The sequence below is a fragment of the Anabrus simplex genome, chromosome 10 (genome assembly GCF_040414725.1).
Source record: "Anabrus simplex isolate iqAnaSimp1 chromosome 10, ASM4041472v1, whole genome shotgun sequence".
Lineage (NCBI taxonomy): Eukaryota > Metazoa > Arthropoda > Insecta > Orthoptera > Tettigoniidae > Anabrus > Anabrus simplex.
In genome coordinates this window covers 21089956-21107785 of record NC_090274.1, presented here as the reverse complement: position 1 = coordinate 21107785, position 17830 = coordinate 21089956, and the positions used below count along the sequence as shown (strand labels likewise).

General features: G+C 38.8%; 1 protein-coding gene across 1 annotated transcript in view; it reads right to left on the bottom strand.

The window, feature by feature from the left end:
• LOC137502415 (sterile alpha motif domain-containing protein 5-like) overlaps positions 1-17830 on the bottom strand; it is a 179234-nt gene that overhangs the window by 86232 nt on the left and 75172 nt on the right. The gene's annotated exons all lie outside the window — the stretch shown is intronic.

Here is a 17830-nt window from a genome sequence, read left to right as displayed (position 1 = left end):
TGTCAGATTACCCCAGAGCCTATTTCCAACTCAGTGAACTCAGCTGTTGTGTGCGTGTGTGCTTGATGTCTTTCTCTGCCATTAATACCCTCTACGAGAAGGAAAGTGCCGAGGCGGAAGACGTCGGATGACGTGACGTATTGGGACGTCATTGCAGGCGGCGCACGTCGTTAATCGATGTCCACAAGAGAGACGGGTAGAAACTGGAACCGTCATGGGAGAGCAAAGTAGGAAATTGCGATGTCGCAGTCCGTGAAATATGTGGAAAGAGACTCTATAAATATTAAGTGGAAACTAATTGGACTGAGTACAAATTTACGCCATTGTAGAGAATAATATTTTCAGAATTACCGGTTTAACTTTCATCCGGTCGCGCGAACGGCAACTTTGCCGCCCATCAAGTTTTATCATTTTTATTAAATGTCCGACTCGTTGTCTGAACGGTCAGCGAACTGGCCTTCAGTTCAGAGGGTCCCGGGTTCGATTCCCGGCAGGGTCGGGGATTTTAATCTTCATTGGATAATTCCACTGGCCCGGGGGCTGGGTGTTTGCGCTGTCCCCAACATCCCTGCAACTCACACACCACGCATAACACTATCCTCCACCACAATAACACGCAGTTACCTATACATGGCAGATGCCGCCCACCCTCAGCGGAGGGTCTGCCTTACAAGGGCTGCACTCGGCTAGAAATAGCCACACGAAATTAAAAATTTTCATTAAATTTTCCCACTTCAACCACACCGCTCCTAAATAATCAGGACTGCAATTGTGAAAATTCTTTACAAGCACAGCTTGACCAAAGAAATGTATTAAATAATTCACATAAATATTCCGCAGAAATCTTCAAAATGAATATATTTCTTCTCATATTGTTCAAAAATTTAATAACTCGGAAACAAAATTACCGAAGATGTAAGAAGCAAGAAGGAAATGAAAAGTAGAATTTTACAAGCCAAATCACAATTTCACAAAAATAAAGTTACATTCATTACAAATTCCATTAATCTTAAAACAAGGAAAGGTTATTGAAAACGTATGTGTAGAGTGGACAGTTGGAAAACAAGAGTAAAGGAGGTTAAACTCTTTTGAAGACCGGTGTTATAGAAGAATGCTAAAGACGAGCTGGACATAAAAATAACGAATGCTGAAGTATTTAAGAAGGTGGAGGAAAATTATACCTTATGGAAAAATATAAAAAAGAGGACGGATAGGAGCTATTTTGAGACACGATAGCCTGTTGAAAACGGTATTGGAGGGAATGGTTGAAGGCAAAAGATGTTGAGGAAGACCGCGCCTACAGTATGTACAGCAAATCATGTCTGATGTAGGATGCAAAAGCTATGAAGTGATGACAAGGAAAGCTATGAATAGAGCTGACTCGAGATCTACCGCAGACCAAACCATGGATTGAATACTTAAGAAGAAAAATATTTTGGTTAATAAAATGATAATATATTTTCAGTCCTTCAATTTTATTTTATATACTACTTTACTCAAAAAGTAGGTCTATGTAGAAGAAACATAATACATAAAGCAAAAAAGAGGTTTCCGTTTATTTATGTACATGATTTACATTTTTCATTTAACGTAATAACACAAATCTAGAACTGTTACTCCTTCTTTCTCCTTCCCCAGTTACTCCTATATTCAAATAATATCTTCGGAATCGGTGTATCGTCGAGCCCTTAACGAAATAGTAGGTGACAATGTCGGTAAACTCATCGTCAGTATTTTCTGGCAAAAATATACGAAATTACTTTTCGACGAAAAAAAATGTATGCCACAGTAGTTTACCGAAAGAATAATATAATTCCGAAATACTAGCATAAATAAGTAAATATTTACTTACATTTTCTGTTGAGGAATGGGGAAAAAAAAATCGTAAGAATTCAGTCTGGCCTTCACCGTCAGCTTTCGGACTGTACTGAGATGGTAGAGAGTGGTGGACGGGCTGAAATTGAACTCCGGCTAGCGACGAGATGGCTAACTAAGGAATACCTGCCCCTGCCAGAACTTTCTCAACTCTCTGGCGAGAAATGTGCGACATAATACGAAACTGCGGCCAACCTGCCGTCTGCGCGAGGGGATGAAGATTAAAGAGAGATGCTCTTTTATGGATCAAAAAATGGCATTTCTCAGTATAATTTGTATCTTTCAGGTTGTTCTTTATGTCAAAACTAACTTATGAAATTATAAAAAATAAAATACCTGAACAAACCAAGCATATAACAACAGATTAACTTGTATCTTATTCATGTATTTTAAATTTTATTTGTTCATGAAATAGTTTCAGCAGACTGATGATAAGAAATGGTTTGCACTGCAACAAAAAATTCTGCTTTTCTTGTCGAATATAGTTTCTTTTCTAAGCTAGAGTAAAATATTTTCTCCACAACTTCCGGGCAAAATTCTGAGATGAAACATTTCACAGGAGCAAATACGATATGTACATACAATCTCAATATGTGCCAACATTTAGCAAGCGAGATCAATGTTTTCACTCCTCATTGAATCAGATGTTTGTGTCTGTTGGATTAACCAGCATGAGATTTATAAATAAATATTTTAATTTTTACACGTTTTGCAATATTTTGGTGACATTTCGTCTTTAACCACTTACGTTTTAATTAAACGTGACAATTCTCCATTATGTAAGAAGAATTCTGCAAAATAAGTGTATTAGAAATATGAGGTCAAATAGCATTCTAGATTAAATATTGCAACTCATACAACAAACGTCATGAGAGATAAAGACCAATGTTGCTCTGATATTCCACTTTGAATGGAGCTTACTCTACAATAAAAACCAATGGGAAAACTTTCATGAAAACTAGCAGATTCAAAAGGAAATATGATTTATCAAATGAACCTTAAAGTAGAATTGCATATTGTTTGAACAGATGTACGGAAAGAAGTGGATAGATAACGTTTCCTTGTCATTACTGTTTTCCTTCTAATACATTTTCCACAGCTGGACTGAGTGGCTCAGACGGTTGAGGCGCTAGCCTTCTGACCCCAACTTGGCAGGTTCGATCCTGGCACAGTCCGGTGGTATTTGAAGGAGCTGAAATACGTCAGCCTCGTGTCTGGAGATTTACTGGCACGCAAAATAACTCTTGCGGGACTAAATTCCGGCACATCGGCATCTTCGAAAATCGTAAAGGTAGTTAGTTGACGGAAAGCAAAATCATTATTATTATTACTTTTCCCACACATGTGGATTTGGCTCTGTTTCACGGCTGGATGTCCATCCCTATGCCAACCCTGTATGGAGGGATATAATCACTAACGCGTGTTTCTGTAGTGCTTGGTAGTGTAGTGTAGTGTGTTGTCTGAATATGGAACAAAAATAAACAACCAGTCCCCGACCCGCAAGAATTAATCAGACGTGATTAAAATCCCCAACCCTGCTGGAAATCGAACCCGCGACCCTCTAAGCCAAAGGCCTCAACGCCTGAGATTGAGCCAAGGAGTCTGCCAAGTGGACAGATAACGTAATATCTAATATTTTAATGAAAATATACGGACTTGCCATATCACTAGACACAATTTATGCAATGTTATCAATAATAATATCTAACAAGGAAAACTTATGCTACATATATGATTGCAAAACTGTGTCATGAAAATCTCAGACCCTCTTCTCACTGGAGTTTCATTCAAACTATCAATCAAAGAGGAGAAAGGGATTTTATGACTGGGAGGAGGATGACGAACTTTATGAAAACAAAGAAATAACGTGTATTTTCTCAAATAGAATAGAGTTCCGTTACCGAGAAACGGTAAGCCTTCCTTAGCATTCAGATTTAAGGTAAGTGCTGTGGGTTGCATTATGTAGGAGCGAGCTGCAGATAGTCGTAAAGAGGAGCTCAAGGGAAATGTTATTGTGTGCATTATGTAGTAAGACATCTTGCGTCCTCCAATATTAGCCAACGTCACTGCTCGCCATAAACGTATACAGAATTCCCTACGATAAGGAAACAGAAATTCGTCTCTGTCGACTTAAAAATATCACAAATAGACAACCTGCATAGCTATTAATCCATATGGATCATATGGTCGCTGGCTGCATTGCTGCAACTAAACCATACAAAGCGTTCTGGATTGTGAAGTAAAGTTCCTTTTATTATCATAATACGGAACAGATCTGTCGCAGGTTCACGTTTAGCTTTCACTCCAATTTCTCATTAAACATTTTTCAAAGGAAGTAAACAGTGTTTTAAAGTAGCGGTACTCAGAGAGTGGGAAGGTCAAACTCTACAGTATCCACACAATTTTTCTGCCTTCCTCTCTGTATCCCTTCATCTGCTTTACTGAGATGTATAAATACATGTAGTGTGATGATCGTCTCAGCAACTATACGATCTATCCTAGATTAAAACCTGAAATAATAATAATAAAAGTAATTTTAAGTTCAAAAGAGAAGACCAAGTTCATGATGAACGACAAACATAGACCACAATTCCTTGAAATAGAGAATGGACGGATTCATAGGGTTAAATAGTTCAAATACCTTGGTAAAATCATACAAGAGAACGGACTAGAGACAGCTTCTGTATACGATCGTATCTAAAAAATGGAGAGAGCTTACATGCCGACTGAAAACATCTACAACAAGAAATTCATCTCATGGAATGCCAAAATAAGGTATTACAACACTGTAGTAAAAACAGAATGTCTGTATGCCGGCAAATTTCTCGTCGAATTACAAAGCTGGAGATCCTAGAAAGAATACTCTAGAAAATCTTGGGCCTAATTCAGACTGAAACCGTCTGAAAACTTTCGAACAACAATAAAGTCTTCAAAAATGTGGAGAAAACTTCAGAGACCATGAAAAAGAGACATTTGCACAGAATGGACAAAACCAGACTAACCAAAATGGTATTCGACCACCTGTGGAACAAGAAGACAACGACAGTATGGATTAAGGAAGTTCGTAAAGATCTAGAGGAGTCCAACATCCATGAAGTACAGATGTTAGACAAGAAAATATTTCGGACTATGATTCAAAATTTGGAAGTGTTTAAAGTCGAAAGAACTTCAAAGACGGAAAGAGCCTGGACGGATGAACAGAAGAAACAGCATAGCGCCAATATGAAGGAGTATAATGGAGGAAGAGGAAACTTTACACGAAGAAAAATTAAATTTTAGCGTGATCATCAGTAGTCAATTCGCAAATAAAAATAATAAACTTGACGCCAAAGAAAGGGAGATTTGGAGAAAGATTTTATGACCCATCAAGGACAATGAGGAGTACAGAAGAGGGTATAACGACGAACTATACACCCACGTAGAGAAGATTACCGATACCATCCGGAAAATAAGAATTACCTGTTATGCGCATGTGACACGAATGCACGAAACAAGCCTGACCAAGCGCATCATTACCTTCTTTCAGCAGACGGAAACCAAACGGGATTGGTTCATTCAGGAGTCAGAGATCTTGAACAAATAGGAATCACACGTAACGACATCCAGGAGCGTGTACCGCTTAAGAAAAATATTCAAGCGTTTCGGAGTTTCCGACACAAGCCAAAATTAAAGGACATCGAGAACGCATGCGGAAGTACTGGGCAGACATCAAAGCCGGAAGTAGCCAGTTGAAATGATGTAGTCCAAAGTTGGCCGATATGACATGGATAATTGAATTATTTAATTAATTCATTAATTAGTAATACTTACAGTGGAGTCTCGATTATCCGAGTCTCGAATAACCGAGGTTGCATGCTTTCTAAGGCCGATAAGAATATTAAATGGCGACTGTATTTCCATCAGAACCAAACAATTCAATTGTTTCATGGCTAGAGTCTAACTGCTCTCTTGTAATCGATATAGGAGTGAGCGCAACGCAACGGCTCCATTGTTTCGCAGGCTCGAGTCATTTGTCACGAAACGCAGTTCAATTGCTTGCTGGCGGCTTGATTTCGTCAGTACTCTAATCACTAATTTGGCTGCCAGTTAAGCGAGTGGACTTAATCCCGAGGCGATGGAGCACTTTTCAGGAACATACAACAATAGAGGTAAAACGCATGACAGCGCTCCTGCCGCTTTGAAATCTTTGGCAGTACCGGGAATCGAACCCGGCTCCCCGAGAAGGGTAGTTAATAATACTGGCCGTTTCGCTATGGAGGTGGACTGACTGTTGGTAAAATAAATGGCAAAACAAGGCATGTGATGTTGTGAGGTACAGAGTGACGAGGTCTTTTTTCAGCCTGGTATTCCAAGGTCCAAATAATGTCCAAGCAAGTTGGCCATGCGGTTAGCGTCAAGTAACTTTGAGCTTGCAGTCGGGAGATGGTGGGTTCTAGTCCCAACGTCGGAAGTGCAAAGGATGGTTTTCTATGGTTTCCCATTTTCAAACCAGCCAAATGCTGGGATTGTACCTTAATTAAGGCCATGGCCGCTAGCTTCGAAATCCTAGCCTTCGATTTGTTTCTGCGACATTAAACATGTAGCAATAAAAAATTCAAAATGATGATCAATGAGATGACGGCCTAACTTATGTAGGCCTAGAAAGCAAATATCAGTTATACTGACGGTTTGAATGTGATAGACAAACACTGCTCTACACAAAACAGCTGGATGGCATATCTACGGTGGGCATTATGATTAGACTCCGAATTTTAGGCAGTAATACGTTTGAATGCAAACGAATTTGGTTATTAGAAAGTTGACTGTGTTTCTATTAATGTATACGCATTATATACTATAATTATTTATAAATAATTTGTTTAATATCATAAATAAAGGCTAATTTTTAAAAAATGGCACTTTAAAATGCAATAAGCAAAACTGAATGAGTTGCTAAAAGTACTTAAGTCAGTGCATTTTAAACATAAAAATTGTATAAAAAATGAACTCATATTCAAATTTTGGAGTTTTATAGGTCGGTCAAAGCCAAACTTATTACAAGAGGTGCTTGCTTCCTTAATGCAATAACGCAGGACACACACACTTTTTCTCAGTTTTTTCAGAACTAGGTTCAATGGACTTACGCCCTTTTAAGAATTCATTATTCAAATGTGTCCTGAAACTTTGATCTACATTATTGTTACAACCTGTATAATTTTTATTAACTTACGGTTTCTTCTCTCTGTTTGTCTGAGGACTCTGACATTCCTAGACTTGTGGTTTCACTCTAGGAATTGCTCCGTAAATCAGACCTGAGATTACGTCCTATTCCTCACAGCTCATAAAACTAGAAAACCTCACCATCCTCATATGCTATGACAGTCGCCGTGGTAATTACATGAGTGAATCACTCTGAGTTCGCTCTCTGCAGACAAATTTATCTTTGTAATCCTAAGAGATTCACTCGTAAAATCTAATTTTCTACTCTCTAGTGTTTCTGTTTTCTGTGAAGGACTTTTATAGTCTCAACCTTGAAGCACAAAATGTATTTCAAACCTTCTACATTAAGCCCTACCCCACAAATAAAATCACGAGTGTTATGACTAACAAGAAATAATATTTCAGATACGAAATAACGTATTTAAACGTTTTTAACTTTACTTTTTCTTGTAAATACTGAATTATATTACGTATGGAATACTCTTCCCCAGTGTAATACAATAATACGAAAAACTAAATATATGACTGAAATAAAAATGCACCACGAGAACTTATCATTAGCACTAACAAAATCTCGAGGGTGAATGCATTCAAATTGGATTACAGAAAATTGTAATGAAAGGAAATCCATAGCTTCAAGAATTCAGAAGATCGGAAACTGCTTTCCAACTAACACGAAGCTGTTACAATAAACAATGTATTTAATGTAACAATAAGATACGACATTACAATGCAGTAGTTAAACCAGAAGCACTCTACGCTACGAAAACTCTCAACCTACAACAAAAGGGATTAAAGGAACAATTAGAAATTTAAAAAAAAACATGATAAAAATCATAGGACCAAGAATTATAAACAGAACTCATTGCCCTAAACCTCAGTGAAATGTACAAGCACATTATTTTCCCAAATGTCCGACTCGTTGGCTGAACGGTCAGCGTACTGGCCTTCGGTTCAGAGGGTCCCGGGTTCGATTCCCGGCCAGGCCTGGGATTTTAACCTTAATTGGTTAATTCCAATGGCACGGGGGCTGGGTGTATGTGTTGTCTTCATCATCGCTTCATCCTGATCACGATGCGCAGGTCACCTACGGGTGCCAAATAGAAAGACCTACACCTGGCGAGCCGAACCCGTCCTGGGATATCTCGGCACTAAATGCCATACGACATTTCATTTCATTTTCCCAAATTACAGATGCAATTGGAATGTGACGAATCCAATTTTCAGGGCATTTGGAATGAATGAATCCTAACAGACTTTCACATCAAATTTATAAGTTTCTACAAAACAAGGCCACTAGACCAAAGTGGTACAAGTTATTTCATAAATACCTTACTGAATTAGGATCGCCAAATCTACAAGATCGAAAGGAAATACAAAACATCATTCAAACACGGGGATTTGAGGAACATGAAAGGAAACCCACACGATCGGCATGGTCGGAGGACCAGAGACGTGCACAATCATTGAAGATGTAGAACCACTGGGCAAAAGAGGAGGCCAAAAAATGTTGATTCCACCTGGTCCTAGGTGACCTATTTGCGAATAAGAAGAAGAAAAATAGGAAGGTTAGAATAGTTCAGATATTAGGTCGTTAGGCTAAGTTGAAACTCGTTGACAAACACATGTAAGTAATTTCCACTGTAACTGGGACTAGGAATCCTATAGTACGAAATAAATAAATAAATAAATAAATAAATAAATAAATAAATAAATAAATAAATAAATAAATAAATAAATAAATAAATAAACTTAAATAGAATTGCTCTTAAATAGTATTTTGATTTTCATCTACACAGTAAAGGTGGACGTAGCACATAATGAGACCTGTTACAACATCAGAGGCAGCCTACTGTCCACGCCTTAGGTTAAATTGCATTGCTTTGCTGGAATTGCACTTCTTGACATCTGTGAAGAGCGATAAGGCAAAAGCTATCCCATTTGAAGCTCACCCTCTGTATGTCCACCATCCAGCATGCCCTTACCTAGCTTCTAGAAATTTTTTCTTCAGAATAACAGATTCTTGGCGATTTGACGAGAACATGCGCGGAACTTCCTCTTAGTTGTACAGTATGATGGTTGACATGAAAAGTGCTCCAAAGACAACGCTTAGGTGTTGCCAGATGAAAATCTAACTTGTTGAAGGGGGGTTTTCAAGTAGATTCAATGTTATGTGAATGTGGGTCACCGCAGACAAAACCTTATCATCTTCTTCAATGCAGACTGTGCACAAAAACATGCGCAATGCTTGTTGTTTACAGGAACCTAACATTTAAGTCATTGGCTCCTAATGGCACGAAATGAAACGAAATGTAATGACAATTTAAAAGTCTAAACTTCATCCACTGACCAAAATTCAAAACGTGATGATGAAGAATGAATGGATCCAACTCACAATCCTGAATGTTGAACATAATTCCAAAATCGATCCAATGACTAGAATTAAAGAAATGTGAGCAATGATAAGGGCCTTAAAAACACTCTTTAGATCCGACCCGCAATGCCCCACCTCCACAGAAATGATCTTGAAACAATAGTCTTCTGACAAATAGACTGTTTCCAGAGCACAATTCTGAATCGATGTTATTTGTTGCCTAAACGGGTCCAAAATGCAGGTCAACGGACCCTCATAATGGTACCTATAGCTAGTAAAGTAGAACCATTGTAATGCCACGTTGCGTTATTAATCAAAAGTGCCGTAGACTCACAGTGTTCTACACATTATAGTACTACTCACAAGGATTGTACGTCGCACAGGTAACGCAGACCTATGCTGTTTCTCACATAATGGCGCCACACAAAGGCGAAGCATACCCGTGGTGTTCCCCATATACGTGCACTAATCACAGGCAACGTAAGCCCGCGGTGTTCTGCATGTAGCGGTACTAAGCACGGGTACTGTAAACTCAAAGTGAACCACGCTCTGCTGCTACTAATCACAAATCTATTGTGTACTTAACATAGTGGTACTACTCGCAAGTAAAGGCGACCCATGGTGTTCCCCGCGTGATGGTACTAATCACAAGTAATTTCATGGTTCTAATTCAATCATCCCTTGTTCTCCCCTTTTAGTTGCCTATTACGACAGGCAGGGAATACCGTTGGTGAGGATGGAATTTCTTATATGAATGCAACATCGGACTGTCTGAATGACGCTATTAGAGGTGAAAAGTGAATACTACGACAAACGGAAGTAGGAATGTAGAAGAAAAGGATGAAAGTTGTGACAGAGAAAAGGATGACGAAAAAAGGAAAGTAGGAGAAACGCTGAAAATTTAGAATGTGGTACGGATAATGCAACTATAAGCTTGCTTCTGGAGGAACAGGGTTAAATCCTCACTGACGGTAACTCTGAAAACAGTTTTCCACGGTATTTGCGTTTCACTCCATGCAAATGCTATAGCTTACATAAGGCCACAGCCACTACCGACAAAGTTTCATCCCATCGCCCCCGATAATTATAGCACAGATTTTAAGCAGTAACAGTTTGGTATGCAAATTTACTGAAGAGAATAACAAGTGTCATGCGCAATATTTATGCTACGAGATTTGCATAAAGGTAGGGGTACGGCCCATCATAACCCCTAGAATTATATTACTCTTGCTACAGTGTGTTGGATGACATTTCCTACTAAAAAAATTAAATTGCATTACAGTTATTACTGTCTAAACATCTAAGGTCTGCCGATAAACTCTCTGTTAGCGGACGTTCAAACGTAGCAAATAATAGAAGATAAGAAAGAAAAGAGTGCTAAACGGAGGAAGGAAAGAGATGAAGTATAAGAAGACAATAAGAAGAAACAGATTACTTTTTCCTCAAGTTCTTTAACGTTATACGAACTCGAATTTTCGGTGACGATAGGATAGGAAAGATCTAGGATGGGAGAAAGAAGCAGCTGTGGCCTTAATGTACAGTCCGGCTGAAAATGGGAAACCACGAAAATGTATCTTTCTAGAATGGAAACTATAATCATTAGAAAATAGAAGTACTAGAGAAGAGGAAGACAAGGATGAAAAGGCAAGAAAAGAAGGAGGAATGAGCAAGAATATGAGTTATGAAAACGGAGATTATGATCACGGTGGACAGGAGGAAGAGAGAAATTAAGAAAATAATAAGGAATTGAAATAGAAGGAAGGAGGGAAAGAAGAGGAGAGATAAATAGGTGACAAAGAGATGATGGACCAGGAGAGGGGGACGAAATATTGTCGGAAGTATAACAAGAGTAAAGACAATGAGATATCAGGAAGTAATTGTTGTGGACTGTTGGTACATCGTGAACAGTTAGGTGCATCACATAACATGCCAGCCCCTCCCAGTGCTACACTAACACTCGCACAATTGAGAGTGCTGGCTGAGAGATCCCAGGACAGTTGGAGGGGAAATTACCCGGGGATCGAAGGGGAATAAAGCAGTAAGGCTCTGCCACACAACTCCCGTTCAATGACAGACAAAGCGTTTTCTGTATCAGAATCAAGTACTGCACTTTCATGATGGCAATTTACTTAAACATACAACACAAAGCCAGGTGAACACTTATAGTTATATTTAAGGAGAATCTTACTTCAGAATATTGTACATCATTCAGCGCCAATATGATGAGCCTGGCATATTTTATCCGTACTGGATTTAACACACACTAAATTTGTGTAATATTTAGGCAACTCAATTAGTATCAGCAATATTGCTCTAATTGTCTTTAGGTTGAATCTATGGCGTTGTGTGCTCACCAGTCGCTAGATGGCACCGTTGTCTACGTCTGTGGTAGGTTTCAGCATTATCGGGTCATACCTGTTAGGTGACCCTCTCCCAGACCGATTCTGATGATGCCCTTAGCTTCTTTTTCGAATGCTAGTACTGTACCGCGTACGGTGAGCCATCTGGTGACGAATGAGCGTACAACCTACACTTCTGTTACTAACGTCTAAATTCAAACTTTCATTCTTCTTTAAGTCCTCCTCGCGAACACTCAAGATTTTCTTTCTGAAGACACACAGCGATGTTCTCTTCGAAACGTTAAGAATTTCACCGTAACTTCTCGACGCGTCATAAGCCCAAAACGCTTGTACCATGTCTGTAAGTACGGGCCGTGGAAGCATCAATGGTAGCATTATTATTATTATTGTTATTATTATTATTATTGCTATTATTATTTCTATTAACGTGTAATAAATGCTGCAATAGATTTTTGGAAACTGTTAACTAACGTACCAAATGTAAGTTTACTAACACAACTATATAAACAGAATATTGTAGGTCAGAACGAACATTTTGTCAAAGAATAAAGTCGGTAAGATGTCATATAAACATTTAAGGAAGGATATTCGTGAAGGATGAAGATGGAAGAATGTAGCCTACCATGGATTCCATAAGAAACATGGAGCGTACTCATAAATTCTCTGTTACACCTCATATTTGTAACTGTTGCATTGCTAAAACTTGTATTTAATATGTAATGCGGCTGGTCTGGCTAAACCTTCCACTACTGTTCGTCTAGCATTGCAATGCATGAGCGAAGGGTGTAATAGGATCTTTCCCCTCCTGTTCGAGACGCAAATGTACGCGGTCCAGTTTGCCTCATTGTCCCGGGTTCCCCATGCGAGGGAGCAGCAGGAAGTGAAGTGCACACGGCGGTAAGAATGGCACTTCACATGCTCTCAACAAAGCCAGGAGAATAGATGTGAGCATTTCATATGGCAAGTGGTTTGGTTAGGGATACGATAGCAGGACCTACGCCGCGCAAAGCTGAGTGCATCGAACAGTAAATGGAGAGTAAATAAGTCCACATCGTTGTATGTACTTCTGAAGCCCTCAAAATAAAATGAAACAAAGTAAGTTAGTCAATTAATTGAGCTAAACAACTCCATTTACATAGATCTCAGGAACATTCAGGGTTTAATTTTTTATTTTGGACATAGATTACAACTCGCCAGAATGATCTGACAAGATTTCTTAAAATAATTTAAATGATAACATCTTCGTCACTATACATCGCACGTTAGCACCACACGCATTTCTTCTCTCGGCAGGAGTGCTCTTTTATTTTAGCCCGCTCTCATTCACCTGTGAAGTCGTCCGGCATTAACCCTTAAATCGGCAGAGAAAGAGAATGTTGTACACAAGTGGTTTTATCCTTTTTATATAGATGTTTAAGAAAAGTGGGGAAATTATTTTTAAAATGTTTCGAATTCCATAGACGTAGGTTTGAATCCCCGTCAGGAAGTCGTTAAATTTAAGAAACGACATTTCCAGTTCCGGAGGTGCATATGGCCCTGAGGTTCACTCAGCTTACACCAAAATGAGTACCAGGTTAATTCCTGGGGGCAAAGGGGGCTGGGCGTAGAGCTAACCACTCTACCCCATCACGTGCCGAGGTTAACAATGGTGGAAGCCTTTACCTTCCACTCCTCCAAGGGCCTTCATGGTCTGTACGGAGGTGTCTTTGCTTTGCTTTGGCTTTGAATTCCTTAATTTGTGTGTGAATTTGTGTATGATGATGCCGGGTTTAAAATGTTAAACTAGTGGTATTCCTTGTAATTATGTTTTAACTTTATTATCACACTGCTGTAAGTTATCATTGCCACCGGGATATTTCGCAGTTGCGAAGTATTAATTGTTATTATTAACAGTGAAAAACACCACAGAGGAAGTATGTCAGTTCCTATAATGTATTGATGTCCATCATGACTCTGTTGCACACTTCCCAGTTTTCACAACGAGGAAAGCAATCCAGTGTACCACGGGCGTCCCATACATAAAGACTCGTGTACGTCACAAAACCGAAGGGAAGCAGCAGGGGCAAAGACTGCCGATCATTCTCTCACACCGTAGCTGTGACCACAGGGAATACTTGATGGCATGGTTGTAAAGAAAACATATGCTTCGTAACTTAACCTACAGATGAAGTTATAGAAATTAATGAAATATCAAAAGAAAAAAGAAAGTTTAGAGATATCGCCACGACCTCGATTCCGGAGTAAAGTAAAGCAAGGGGAACACATTCCTTCACACAGGTATGTTACCCCTTGTGAAGGGGTTGCATATAATTGGAAAGCGCGAGAAGGGTTTGCAACTAGAATGAAGGGAAGGGAGAAAATTTAAGAAGTTTTCATATCAGTAGGAAAAGGAGGGACTTAACTATTTTAATGAAAACCTTTGAAGATTTATCTCCCGCCATATTCCCCACATATACGAACTCCCCCTTGCAATGGAGGCAGGGAGCTTCTACCTGCACTATTCTGGGGAAGGGACTCTTCAAAGAACTTCCTTAGGGATAACAAAATCCCAGAAATACACTCCATATTTTCAAACTACTTCTCTATTCCATGCCGTTGAAAAGTAGTATTTCCTTCAGTAGGTTTTCGGCGTTTCTAATAAGGAAGTCGTGCAAAAAGCATTATTATTATTATTATTATTATTATTATTATTATTATTATTATTATTATTATTATTATTATTATTATTATTATTCTCGTTTTGGCCATCTGAGGAGCATGTCAATTCGTATTAACTTCGTTTCTTCTTGTACCGGTACAATATTCTTTCTTACATTCCCATACTTCGCAAACTTCTTCTGTCCATGACTTTGTTCTGGGCCTAGTTCTCTTCTGAAAACCTGTGCAAGTCTGAATTCTTTATTTAAAATCAGTCTGTTGTATATCTCTGATTCCTGCATTCCCATTTCTTCCAGTTCCCTTTGTACCTCTTGGATCCAGCGTACTTTGATTCTCTTGTTCACAAAACCTATTATTTGCAGTGTTAAATGCACGTTTCCATCTTGGCCAGTATTTCTAACGATCTAGTAAGAATTTACCAACAGTTCTAAGTATGGTTTCACGAGGCTTTTCACACACTTATAGCTCATTTCACCTTAAGGAAACAGTATTGCTTTTATGGACGTATTATACGCACACATTTTCGTGATGGATTTTTGTTCTGGGTTGAGTAGTACAGAGGAAGCACTGCTGGTTCCGGTGATACTGCCAACTGTATGGAAATGAAATCTGAATTGAATCTATAATAAATCTATCGATATACATTTTCTAAATCTTTATTATCTTAAGCCAACAAATATGTCACACACACATTATATAACATTTCTCGATGTGAATCTTGTTCCTAGCATGAATTATAGAGTCTGGCTTTGCTGTGTAAATAACAACGGTACGAGTACTTAAAGCGTACGCCAGATGTCGCACAGCGATGCATAAGCGATACTTAGTTTGTGTTTCAAAGATTGCCAGTACGAATCTCGAAGATAACCGAGGTCGGCTGATTCAGCACTAGGGTGTTCATCTATTACAACACAAGGAGTGAACACACACCCTCTGAGACACCCCTAATTCCTCGCGATTAAGGGATATTATATTGTACGTTGTAATGTATTATGAAAGATGGATAAAAAAGGATGACGCATTTTTTGCCCGTGAGTTATTAAAATAACTACATAACATTTATTTTCCATAAATACTTTCGTTGGGAGGAAGCACAATTGCGGCAACAGGCATCGCTTCGTCGCATTCCTCAATTTTCCTTCTTCTGTGTTGCTCTGGTACAAGCCTCGTGTAGTCCTTGATTCTATGAACCGCCGACAGCTCACTTCTGTAGTGAAGCCATCTACAGTATTTACTTGTTGCGTGTGTGTGTTTCAAGCTTTAAATCAGCGCGTAATTTTCTTGTGATGAGTGAGAGTTATGTGATAAGCCTACATGTGTGATTTGTTTCTTTTGTTTTGGCTAGTTTCTTTACGTCACGAGTTGGCCGTGTAGCTGTGAGCTCGCATCCGGGAGATAGTGGGTTCGAACCCCACTGTCGGCAGTCCTGAAGACGGTTCTCCGTGGTTTCCCATTTTCACGCCAGACAAATGCTAGGGCTGTACTTTATTTAAGGCCACGGCCGCTTCCTTCCCAGTCCTAAGCCTTTACTATCCCATCGTCGCCATAAGACCTATCTGTGTCGGTGCAACGTAAAGCAAACAGCAAACAAAAACTTAAATTTCGAATGGGCATAAACATGACGTAGGTCCTAAAATATGAATGGTTTCTTCATCTGCCATCGCGGTCCTACACAGCGAACGTCGCTGCCCTGAGTGGAGATTTGTTCGTGATAAATGGCCTCCATATTTTGAAACAGTTGAAGTTACCACTACCTCCTTCCCTTGATCCTCGTCGTTAGTCACGATCCCACAGGAGTTATGGCTTGTAATGAATCACACCGCCGCTGCATCTGCTTAGCGCTTCATGCGACCACTTGTCACATATGAGGCGTTCATTTTCCATAAGCGTAATGGAAACCTTTTACTGATTATGCAAGACATGTATTTCACACACCTGTAGAATAGTCCACTGGGAATGCACGGGTTAAAAGTTTAAACACATTTCACCATTTGGTACATTAATTAATCAATTAATTAATTTAAACGTTACCATTTACAGAGGTTACTACCAATTACAAAAGTCAGTACATAGTACATACACAGAGTATTTCAAAACAACACGAAAATTTAAGGTTAGAAATAGAATAAAATACAAGAGAACAGAACAAAACAAAGTAAATAAAATTAGTGTCTCGCTGACAAACAAACCACCTTCGTGTACAATGATAATCAGTTTTTAAGTTATAATAACTGCATTAATCAATATTATCAGTGAAAAAGAACTACAGTAATATGATATACTCTACTAATAAGACAACGTTTTCAATGAGAATGTGCAGTATAGAGGGTGATTCAGTAAGTTGTCCACCTCAAATATATTTCTATTCATCAAAGATATAGACATCCTGTTTCCAAATTCTTAAATTATATTAAGAGGATCACAAAATACTGTCCTAATCCTTTCGATCACATACGCTATGACCGAGAATCTGGTAGAAACTTTCTTCTTTTAAATGGGAACATACTAATTTCACCGAATAATAATGTCACCCATCCCATCGTACGTATAGCCTATATATTGTTCATTCATAACATCCCGGACCCGATCAAAGACTGGAAAACAGGTTGTAGGTTTTCATTTTCAATAATGTCACCCAATTAATAATAGAGCAACAAATTCAGGGATGTGCTTACTTTACAAATTGGACGAGTACTTATGGAAATATTTAAGGGTTTCAAATGTGTAGACATTAGACAGAAAGAGATGAGCTACTCGCCTTGATGTCGGACGCGTAGTTCTCGTGTTTGACTCACGCTGTGTTGATAACACACATCTCGCCAACATCTCGATGGGGGCCGGAGTAAAAAGCAGTTTGATGCAGGCCTACAGCATTTCGGAGTTACAAAGCGTTTCTTTCATTGCCTTTTAATCAGAAAAAAAACAGATAACACAGTGAAATTGTAATAATTTAAGTGCTTTATTGTCCATCCCATGAGTACTGTATATAATACATGATATGAAATCGAGAACTTCAAAATCCAACGAATGACAGTCATTGGGAAGAATGGATACACATTTAATGGACAACGTTATGTTTGCTCTCATTTGTCCTCATCAAATCCAGCACATAAGATAGATGTACGTTAGCAACAGACAGTGGTCGAGGTTAAATAATAAGCACTGTACTCTTTCAGTATTGGCGAACCTGAGAAAAATTCATTTAATTTACACATTAAAATTTCAAACAAAACTCGCGCACTTAGCTTCTTGTGAACGCCATCAAACATTTTGACTGCACAATTCCATCACAATATGCTATGTATGTGTGTCTATCAATAAAGCATGAGTCATGCAGGAGGACAATACACTGGACATCACAGCG